This window comes from Lingula anatina, chromosome 6 (assembly GCF_051362555.1).
Source record: "Lingula anatina isolate TDL-2025a chromosome 6, LinAna3.0, whole genome shotgun sequence".
NCBI classification, from domain to species: Eukaryota; Metazoa; Brachiopoda; class Lingulata; order Lingulida; family Lingulidae; genus Lingula; species Lingula anatina.
In genome coordinates, this window is record NC_141772.1 from 9,751,007 (window position 1) to 9,762,148 (window position 11,142).

General features: G+C 34.8%; 1 long non-coding RNA gene across 1 annotated transcript; it reads right to left on the reverse strand.

Moving 5' to 3' along the window:
- Positions 1-438: 438 nt before the first annotated feature.
- LOC147761102 (uncharacterized) lies at positions 439-2,024 on the reverse strand. The gene is made up of 3 exons (XR_015335199.1): positions 1,862-2,024; positions 1,488-1,600; positions 439-1,065 (listed from the first exon to the last, which is right to left on the reverse strand). It is a non-coding gene; the product is annotated as an uncharacterized LOC147761102 (long non-coding RNA).
- Positions 2,025-11,142: the final 9,118 nt, after the last annotated feature.

Consider the following 11,142-nt stretch of genomic DNA (forward strand, 5'->3'; position numbering starts at 1 on the left):
CAGAAACAGCAACCTTTTTTTTTTGGTTGAAATGGCAGATTATATGGAGCTAATTTTGGGTGAACAAAAATAAAACAATGAATGCTCACATTTCTTTGTTTGTTTAGCCTTTTGAAAAAAGAATGCCTGGGGCAATCTTTTTTTACTCATTTTTAGTGATTGTGTTATACCAGATGTTTAGTTATCAAAACATACCATTAAAATGAGACAGAAAATGACGAAAGCTTTGCATAGCACAGAAAATACATTTTTACAGACACATTCGTATCGTGTTTTGAAAAGATGACAGGTGACATTTTTTGAGAGAAAATGTACGTATACTTTTAAATTATGGCAGACAAAGAAAAGAAAAGAGGGTGAAAGAGGAGTTTGTTTCTTCTTACTTTAATTTCTAAAACACATTGAAGTTCTCAAATAACATTATATTTCTTCCAGATTATGAAGTAAGAGCCATAGATTAAAGAATATCCACACAAAATTTAAAAATCAATGATCTGAACTGAATGACATCCTACATCCAAAAACCCTTATAAAGAAACATCCAAACTGGGGCACTCTAGACAAGAAAACAAAAGGATGTATGTTTTGCTATAAAAAAGATAAGAAATTGGTTCATAACCCCCTCCCCTAAAACATCAATTCAGAGCATGAAGTTAACATATTTCTTGACCTAGGTTATAAACTACCCCACATTTTAAATATTGATGTACTGTACTGGAGATCCCTCCATAAATATTGCATGTCACCAGACATCAGCCATAATTCAGCCGTCCAGGTGATCACTCGTACTGGTATCTTCTTTGAATTTATAACTTCAACAATGGGCCTGTCAGGACTAAAACAATCACAAGTTCATGTCACAAGTTTATGATGAGGATGTCAAAACTGAACTATGCTCCGCTTGGCCTTGCTCGACATATAAATCTGGAAGATCATAACAGGTCTAATTTCGTTGACTATTTTGATGCTGTTTTCCTTCCTTGTGATGACACTTGGGGCCAAATATTGAGAGTCAAATACAGCTCAGACTTGATGTGGGGGCAGGTTAATGTATTTGTCTGTTTTCTAAAAATTAAATACAACATGCCATCCTTACTTTTTATGACTGTAAGCACTTATACATGATTAATATGTTATTCATAATTGCGTCATGGGATGTTTTCCAAAACAAAACTTTTTTGTTTTTCATAGGGGGAACATTCAGTTCTCTTGTACCTTTTCTGTCAAAAAAGTGGCAAGGAGTGTTCAGTGTGAAATTTTATTCGAATGATCTTATTAGTTTGTATCTCAAGACATCTCTTAATACCTCCAATTAACCCATTAACTTACTAACAACTTTTATTAACAGTGGTTTAAAAAAAAAAATCTTTATGCCACTAAATAAGGCACTAAAACTGGTCTAAAAAGTTTCTTCTATTTATTATAATTTATCTGAAAGAATAAAAAAAGAGTTCAGTGGTAAACCATGAAAAATCGAATAGACTCACTTCTCCATATCATGGTTTATTGAGTTGGGAATCGGTCACTTAGAATAATAGTAGTCAAATATATGCAGCTCTACTGGTTAACCGCAGTGAAAGTGTTGACATTAAGTGGTGTACTGAAGTAAAAAAAATAATGAACACAACTGACCTGTTTTAAAATATTATTCAAAAGGCAAAATGCACTAATGTACTGAAATAGCGCACTAAAACCAATACTTAAATAGGCAATGCAAAACACATTTTGTTGGTTTATTCATGGGTAACCTCATTTCTAAACTTATTCCTTCCTTTTTCAGTACGCTTGCAGAACCTGAGATTGATACGAAGGTACAACAAAGCACACTTATGATGTTTATTTACAGGCTAACTGCCTTTACCTTTTTTTCTTTTCTTTTCTAGCCCCCTTGTAGTGTGAGCGTTGATTGTTCGCTCTTCATTCATTGCCCATGGTTATGTGCAAACACTAACATGGAACAGAATGGGACGATGTTTACACACAGAAACGTTTAAAAAAGGTCATGGTAAAATAGCACATGTTAAAAACCCATTCAATTACGCAAATTGCAATCAGCGAGAGTCCCTGCAGAGTTGGGTTGATCCACGTAGACTGATGGTGTCTATGGGAATGCAGTCAAAGTGTACTGAATAATGAATACACACTTTCACTAGTTGATATAACCATATTAATTGTCGTTAAATATGGCGATTTGCATTTCAAAAGACATGTATCATTATGTTTGAAATTATGTTGCTCACAAAAATCCTTAAGCATTTAAGGGGTTAAGGGGGGACTTTTTTTTAGTATCAATCATAAAGTGAGGTTTATGACAGCTTGTGATATGCATTGCATGACTTGAAGTTTTATTGGTTGTTTATAAACAATAAAATTTGAGCATGCAGGCTTATATCATTACAGGAGATGGGAGTAATTTGAAAAAAAAAAAAACTGTTTTGACTTAAAAAAGGGATAAGTAAATAATTGATCTGGACAGAAAAAGATACAAAGACACAACAAAAATTGTTTTGAAAGAATCTATTTAACTTTTTTCTGAGAGAAATTTACAGAAGTGAGACAGGGACAAATTTGGGCCACTTGTGGTCTCTTCCACCCACTGAGAAAGGAAACGTACATGTAACAACTGGACATGTGATTAATAAATCAACTCTAGATTTTATTTGAACTGTCTCCACATTGTATGTACTTAGGTTAGTTAACTGCTGAGGCAATATTCTCTACCATTAGGAGAGTCACAGTCAGCATTGTTTTCACTGCAGGTCTCATCAAGGTGCACATTTGAATCTGCTACAACTGTTTTTTTTTTCATTTAATTAATTGTTTGTTGATATTATTATTATTGAGTGCACACAGCTTATCTTTGTGCAAAGGAATTTGCGGAGCATATATATATATCTGGAAAAAAATCTTCCTGAAAATAAGCACCCCATGGCGGAGTAACCATGCGGGCAAAATTTTGCACTGCCACGCCGTGTAAATATACTGCACTGGATCACTGGCACATGAGGGTTTTCTTCCTGTTATCACTGAATTATAATCTTTCCAGTTTATTATGGCCAAAATTAATAAATAAATAAATAAATAAATAGATAAATAAATAAAATAATATTTTTGAGAAAAAATATCTGCTGCAACGTCTTGCACCCAAGAGTGTTGTAAATTATTACTCTCTAATAAAAAGTCAAGTTTTTTAATGTATTAGAAAGTTTCACGATTTGTAGATTTGTGCAACTGATAGTCCAGCTTGTACAACACCATTATTATTTACGTCTGTACATTTTCAACAACTCAGTCTGATGTAAAACTATAAATAAAGAATTGCATAACAATTGGATATAATTTTCCATATTATCTCTGCGACCCTCCCCCTTCCTGTTCAAACCAGACTATCCATAGCCAGGTCGCTGACACGTAATCAATCACATTTGTTTTATGACATCCGGCAAAAAATATCTATATGATTGCCATATCTGTACATCTGTCAAATAGATGTGCCCAAAAAATCAATGAATGACCACTTGCAACAAGCACTGTGGGAATTTTTGTACATGACCACTGACACATTTTCTGAAACACGTGCCCAATGAAAATACCTTAATTAAATTTATATGGAGAGGACTTAATTAAAAAAGTGTTCCGTGTGCATTAATTAACATAGTTTTGTGTGAGATTTTTAAAAGATAATGATTTTGTGTATGAGCTGACAAACCGAAGATATTAATAAAGATAGGTTCTTAAACAAACCTCAAATAAGCACAATCATTAATGAAATTACTTTCATTAATGATGATAACCTAAATGTTGTACAAAGAACTGATAATTTTTTCCATAGCAAACAAGTTGTTTTTCATTAAAATCCCATGCGGGAGTCCCAACAACATTACTAATTTTATGTAAACAAATCAATTCTCTAAACAAAGCTCTACACAAACATATTGAAAATCTATCAATATTATCAAAGGCCTGTCCAATAAATGCCAACGGAACAGGGGGTTTATGATCATAAACAATCCCTTTAACCCTGACTTAATAGAGGTGCAATATCCTCCACAGCCTCTTGGTCAGAGGTGGTCAGGCTGCCATGAGGTAGTTGACCAGCATTTCTCTCAACTGTATCCAATGTTAACCACAACACAGTATGGCATTCTTAAAAGAATAAACAGCAACCCCTTATTGTCATTAAGCAAACAATGAATGGTTATAAAGGGAATGGTTTAATAATACAGTCTGATAATTGCTGGGACTGTTAAAGAGTTGATACTGTTTAACAATGAAGTGACCCCACAGAGAGCAAAGAAATGCTCCATTCCATTTGAGCATTTAACAGGTGGATGATGGAAGCATGACCCTGCATTTCTTAGAAACAAGCAAAAACACCATCTAAACATCGGACCAGTAGTGAGTTGCAGTAAAATAAATGACCATTAAGGGAAGGATTCTTTTGCTTTGTAAGTGGTCATATTGTGAACGTAAATCAAGTGTCCATGTGTTACAAATTGTCTAGAAATTTAATTTTGTTTTTTTTTTTCTCCCTTTCTTTCTTTTTTTGGGGTTGGGGGGTTGGGGGGGGGGGAGGAATAGGGCAATTATTCTGTAAAATGACAAAGAAAACATAATACAATTATGATACATTTTCCATTCTTATTACCATTTTTGAAATATTAGAAAAATAATTTTTTAAATTTAAATCTTACACTCATCATGTTCTTTTACATGTATTTCACCGCTGCATTCATTTGATTAACTGTCAAATTATGTTTTGTGAACATTAATGCAACTTGAATTTCATTTCAGCTGTATTATTTAAATAATTAAATATACTGTAGACTTGTAGACTTCCTCAGGAAAGCAGGCAAGTAAAAATTAAAAAAAAATGAATGAATAAATGAAATAAATATTAAATAAAATTGAAACAAGGTAAAAAAACCGTATCTGATTCACAAAAAATACCATCATGAGCAATATGGTCATATGTTGAAAGCACAGATAGAGAAAGATAGAGCATCACATGTTGTCTGACACAAATATGACAAAAGAACATACTAAAACATTGTAATCATAATTCATCATATCTCGGGAACAGGTGGGTGAACGTTACAAGGGCAGGGATTGTAGGAGACAGAGTCACATGTTAGTTAATAGGTATACACGCGAACCTCCCATGTTTACCAGAAAATACACACCTGCATGATAAATGCGAATTAATATACATGATTAATTGATATTGACAGTAGGTATTATTTTTTCAGGGTATACATGTTATGTAAGAAAACCCTCTCCATCCCCCTACTTCTCCCCCTGTTTTGTAAACGAATGAAATTACACTTCATTAAGGGAGTTTAGGGCATATTTCTAAAGCTAGTAGAGTATGGTGATCGAAATATCGTTTTTTTCTCTCTCGTCAGCAGCAATGTATGGCCCGTGGTTTTCAAAACAGTTACTGGCAAAACTTGTCACGTGTAAGCAAAACACGTGCTGTCCAGCACTATGCAAGGATCAGGTGAAATTTCAGCCTCATCACTTATACTCAGGTCATCAATTTCACAGCTTTTTTATTAAGGTGGTCCCAGTGACCTTGGCAGTACCACTGTAGGTCAAGGTGGTCATTTTATCAACTGACCCATCAACCGGCCTTGAGTTTCATATTTGGCCTAAGTTCACCCCTAGCTGTCTCAGGTGATCAAAATCACAAATTTAAGACACACAGATGCATATGATTCCTTGCAATTGCATGTGATCTATCTTTTGGTTTTTGTTGACAACTCTGAGAAAATGAATAATGGAAAAAAGGCTAGCGATGTAAAAAAGTCGAGTCAAATCACCTCAAAACGCATTTTCATTTGAAACTTTTGTAAGGGGCCTGACAGCTTGTATGTGAATCATTCATTGTTATTATTCAAAATCTCTTGGTTCACAGATATGGTAATACAAGCCATACGCCAGCAACAGGAGTGGGTTTCATGCAGTCATCACATATACAAGACAGAGACAGAAATTATCGTCCATCATCATGAAAGGTACTTTACAGTGGACACTATTAATAACAAAACATTTTGATTTAGAACTCATATGTGTACATTAGTACTTTCCCATCCACCAATAAGAATCATGTATCATGCAGATCCCTCATTTATTTGATGATTTGCCTTGCTCATTTTTCCTGTAAAATCATTTGGAAACCTCATGCAGAGCCTAATGATCATTTACATAGTATTAAGACTGTATTTATACCAACAGGACACAAAGGTTTCAATATAAATGTATGGAACCATATGTAATTGAAAGTCCAACATGAAAAGGGTATTCTTAACTACTGTATGATAAAAACATTAAAATCTAAAAATGATCGCATAATTTTAAAGAGGTTCTTATGGCTGAAAGTTTTCCTTTTTTTTTTAAATTTACTTTATGTAATTTGCTATTACCTTTTATCTTGAGACAAGATGGGAGTTGCCCTAATTACCCTCTACCCCCTTTTCTTACCCATTTCTTTCTTTTTCATATGAAGTATGAGAGTATCAAACCCCCCCATCCCCAGCTAAGATTGCATGCTACAAACAATAAAAGTTAAGACACACGCACGTCATCCCCTCGCTTAATTTGTGTGCGGTAGGACTTTTCTTGTGATGAATGAACTCTCTGACTCAGTTTAACCGACTATTTTCTTCCATCTGACCACAGAACTCACCTTAATAAACATCTACTGTGTTTTTTTGTGGTTTCACAGTCATTAAAATATCATAGGTCCCATATATATAGGACAGGCACCATCTCATTAGAGTTCAGTGCTGAAAAAGAATTTTTGCTCCAAAGCGACTTTCTCTAATGATGAGACTACATCATTATATAGCATCTATATATATCAATCTTCAAGTTTATCATACAGTTAATTTGTCATCAATTGCAATATTGCTGTTTTTTTTTTTTCATCTTTTAAGAAGGCGAATTACTATAATTTTGAAAAAAAAAAGGTCACCAAGAGCACTAATGTCCTTCACAACCCCTCGATAATAACAATCAGGCAAGGATGCTGATTTGTATAGTGGCCACATGTGTCTGCATGTGCAATCACATCCATCAATTTATCTATCAGTCTATACATCTCAAACCTCTCGTATCAAAGTTACTAATCTACATAGCAACTGTCGAGGGCCAGAATTGTGTGCTGTGGAAGATACCAGGTTATGGACATATTTGACCTGTCTTCATCTTTTCTGCATGTCATAACATATTAAGGAAGAAAGGGAGGAAGAGGGAGGTACATATATACATGTATATAATGGTACATTCACAAAGCTAAACACACTTTTTGTAATAGTATTGTGTTTGATATAGTATTGGGATTGGTCATAACTCCCAAGTTCCATTCACAAAATTTTCTGTTCATTTCACCATCGGATCCATCCTGCAGTATGTGACACACATGGCCAAGCTGGTTACTCCTTTCGCTCCCCCCCTCATTTCTCTGCAGCAATCAGCGACTTCCTAATAGGCATTACTATAATATGGAACTCAATCTTCAAGCAGATTAACTGTCCTTTCAGTACTGTGAACTTGATTTCAGTGGAACTGCCAAAGCAGCCAAAACCAAAAATTGGTTTGGCATCTACTGTGCCCTTGAGGCAGACTATGATGACTACATCCTCTTCCTGCTCAGTGACAGCAGCATATTCTTATTTCATTTCAGATAATTATGTCTTTGTGGCTAAGTGAACCTTTTTTTCTTCTAAATTTAATATTCTTACTTGTGAGAGTAACTCACAGATGATACACTGTTGGAAGCCATTAATTATTATTGTTGGCTGCTCCACATTTTTTTCAAAATGGAAAATTTCATCCATTTTTTTATTGTTAGCCACTTCTGTTAGACCTAATAAGGGATCTAAATAGGACTCAAAATACAGTAAGGAGTAACGCCTTTGTAGATAACTTTTACAACTAAGTCATTACTTTCTAATCAGCCCCAATTTCAACCTGATTAAACAAAAATCAGTATTTTGAAAAACTGTTCTCCAACAAAATGAGTGATCTAAGATTAACTTTAATTATTCATAATTAAGAAATAGTTTCATGTCGCAACCAAAACCCAAGTACACCTTTACAGAACCTCTATATCTCCAGTTGATTTAAATATAATGGAGTACAGAAATAGACTGCATTCCACTGATTGCACTTTAGCCAGAATCTTCCAAAGAGTTAGGGTGCATTCCCAGAGATTTAGATCGATCCAGAGATTTAGATTCAGATCAACGCAACTCCCTGGGGGTTCACGCTAAATTGCAGTCAGCCGAGCACGCACCATAGTTAATTACCCCCTTACAGCTTTTAGTAGGCGGGACAGATGCTTAAGCCGGCTAAGCTGACAGTAATCTAGTGAGACTCCCCACAGGGATAGATCGATCTAAAATCTATGGGAATGGGGTCTTAGACTGACTCAGATAATATGATGTGTGAATTTGAATGCATCCAGATTCAGACATGTTCTGTAAAACTGTGTGGAAACTGCACTTAAACTGCTGATAATTGCATGTGGTAGTAAAGGAGTCCTGATACAAGTATTGTGAAAGACCATTACACAAGAAATTTAACTAGTTCTGAAAAAGTTATCACTTGGTCAATCTCCAGTCTAGCAGTGGGCAATAAAATGAATGCAACGTGACGATATGGAAGTAGCATATACTAGCAGATGACATCAAGTAGACTGAACCAGAACTGGTTTCAATGTTGTATCCATGTGAGCACATTTCTGATGTCTTTCCTCTTTTGGAAAGACATCAGAAATGTGCTCACATGGATACAACATTGAGCACATTTCTGATGTCTTTCCTCTTTTGGAACCAAATATAATTCTTTCTGACAATAACAAGACATTTGATGGTTAGGTGACTGATGCTCTGGTGGCAAAATAAAGATGTTACAGACAGACAAATTGGTAAAAACACTGCTTCAATGTATAACATTGCATGACATTTCAGATTTGCCAACTTCACGCGTGCATAAATGTGTCCTAAAAATTCCTGATACACAAAAGAACACCCATTACAAGGATGTAAAGAATTTTTTCGTCTTTGTTTTTGTTATGTTTTGGTGTACTTATTTACGTAATTATCTATTATTGCGCTTTAACTGTCAACAGCGCATGTTGCAGGGTACGTCCCTATAACCAGAATAAAATGCTCTTACTGCGGCCAGCTTTAATAGATTTTTTTTTATCAGGCATCGAAACAAACCACACATGGTTAAACAGCCCATGGCCCTCAGTGACACTGCAAATAAAACTCTTTCAAATCTTGCATGAATACTAGGGCTCAGAGGGTCAGAACTAAACGCAAAATGAAATAGATCTTGGAATTTTTTTTGCAGGATCTATTTTACGTGCTTTGTAAATTCATGAAAGATGATAAACCAATCTGGCCAACTTGAAGATTAAAACCCATTAAGAGAGGATCTTAGAAATACGGTAAAAAATACTAACATTGAGAGTATTTTTATGTGTCAGTGCACAAGACAAATACAGTAGCAGCATTTACGGCAAATGGACGGAAACACGTCCACTTTCTTTGTCAAATAATGAGGTTTTCACGGTGCAGAGTTTACACAAATATTACCAGCAAAATGTACATCAAATAACTTAACCTACAAACAAAGGGAGCTTTGTTCTTACTTTACATTAACTTTCAGTATGAGAAGAATGCCGAGAAGTTCAATAGGACAATATGCGGTCGAGAACAGGCGCACTTCTATTCAGCATCTATTTAATTTGACGTATGATCAGGTATTGAACCATGTATTGGCATTGCTTAATGCTTCTATATTTACACGTCAGGTGCTGGTATTGTACAATATCCATCACATTCTAGGACAGCAGTAAAAGTGAAGTTTAGTTAAAATGTGTCAACTTCCTGATAGGAATATATGGAGTTATGGTTATGTTGTGCCTGCATGTGTCAATTTAAAGAATCAATTCAATCACCTTAAGATGAAGCTTTTTTTTAATTTTCATTTATGTACGAGACATATTTGATATGTTGTACGGAAATGTTTTAAAAGTACAACCTCAGTCAGGAAGCTTTGGAACTCTCCCATGTTTAATCTAAAGGCCTGTGTGAGATGTATGAGCCCAGAGGCATTGGCTTTATAAACTGTATACTTACTTTTCCCAAAGTTTGTTAACTGGTGCTTTACTAGTGTTGATCTTGGTTAAAAGTTTCCTGTGCCAGTGCAGCCACCAGAGGTCTACATGCATATAGATGGTGATCAATTATCAATATTTCTGAAAAACTAATCAATATTTTAAAAAGTTTTTAAGTCACAAGTATATGCTTAGACTAAACAACATTTCTGCCAAATATGAACTTTAAATGTATTATAGTTTTTGAAAAATACATCTTTAAAAGAGTCAAAATTCTGCCCATCAGGGAAAATGAATACCATAGAATGCTTCATGCACAATGACAGTTTTCACTCTGCCTGAATATCGTGTGAATTACAGTAGCAATTGAGATTGATTTTTCTTTTTGTTAATACAAAGTGCAAATAATTTTTCTTTGAATTTTCATTTTCTTGAGATAATTGATGATTGACCTTGCATGCACTGCATGTCCTGTGGCAAAATTTAAAAGATTGCAAAATTGAGGGTAGTTAATACAGGCCCATAGCCAGCAGTTTTAGGGGGGGGGGTTCGTTTTCTGAAAAAGTGGACCCTTTACCATAAAATCCTCAAGTACATTGATCGTATTGTGCCCAGAGTAGAACTTTTCCCAGCAAAAAGGGTGGTTCTTTCGAACCCCCCCGAACCCCCACTGGCTACGGGCCTGTTAAAAGAAAAACTGCTACACTTTTTCCTTCTTTCCTCCAAGCTATGATTTTGAAACATCTGATATTCATCTTAAATCCATCATAATCCTCTGATTGATATCACCTCTAATGGATTCTAAATATTGATTGGCACATTTATTCAATGAAAATCCTGTGTCAAAAGTTATTACGGGGAACATTATACATAATTATCATATATCAAATCACAGAACATCAACTTAGCTTGTCGCATTCAGTGAGCAATATTATAACACAACATAACTGTGATAATAGTGCTGTCAGTAAGATAATCTTCTACAATAATAGTCAAAATTCTTTGATATT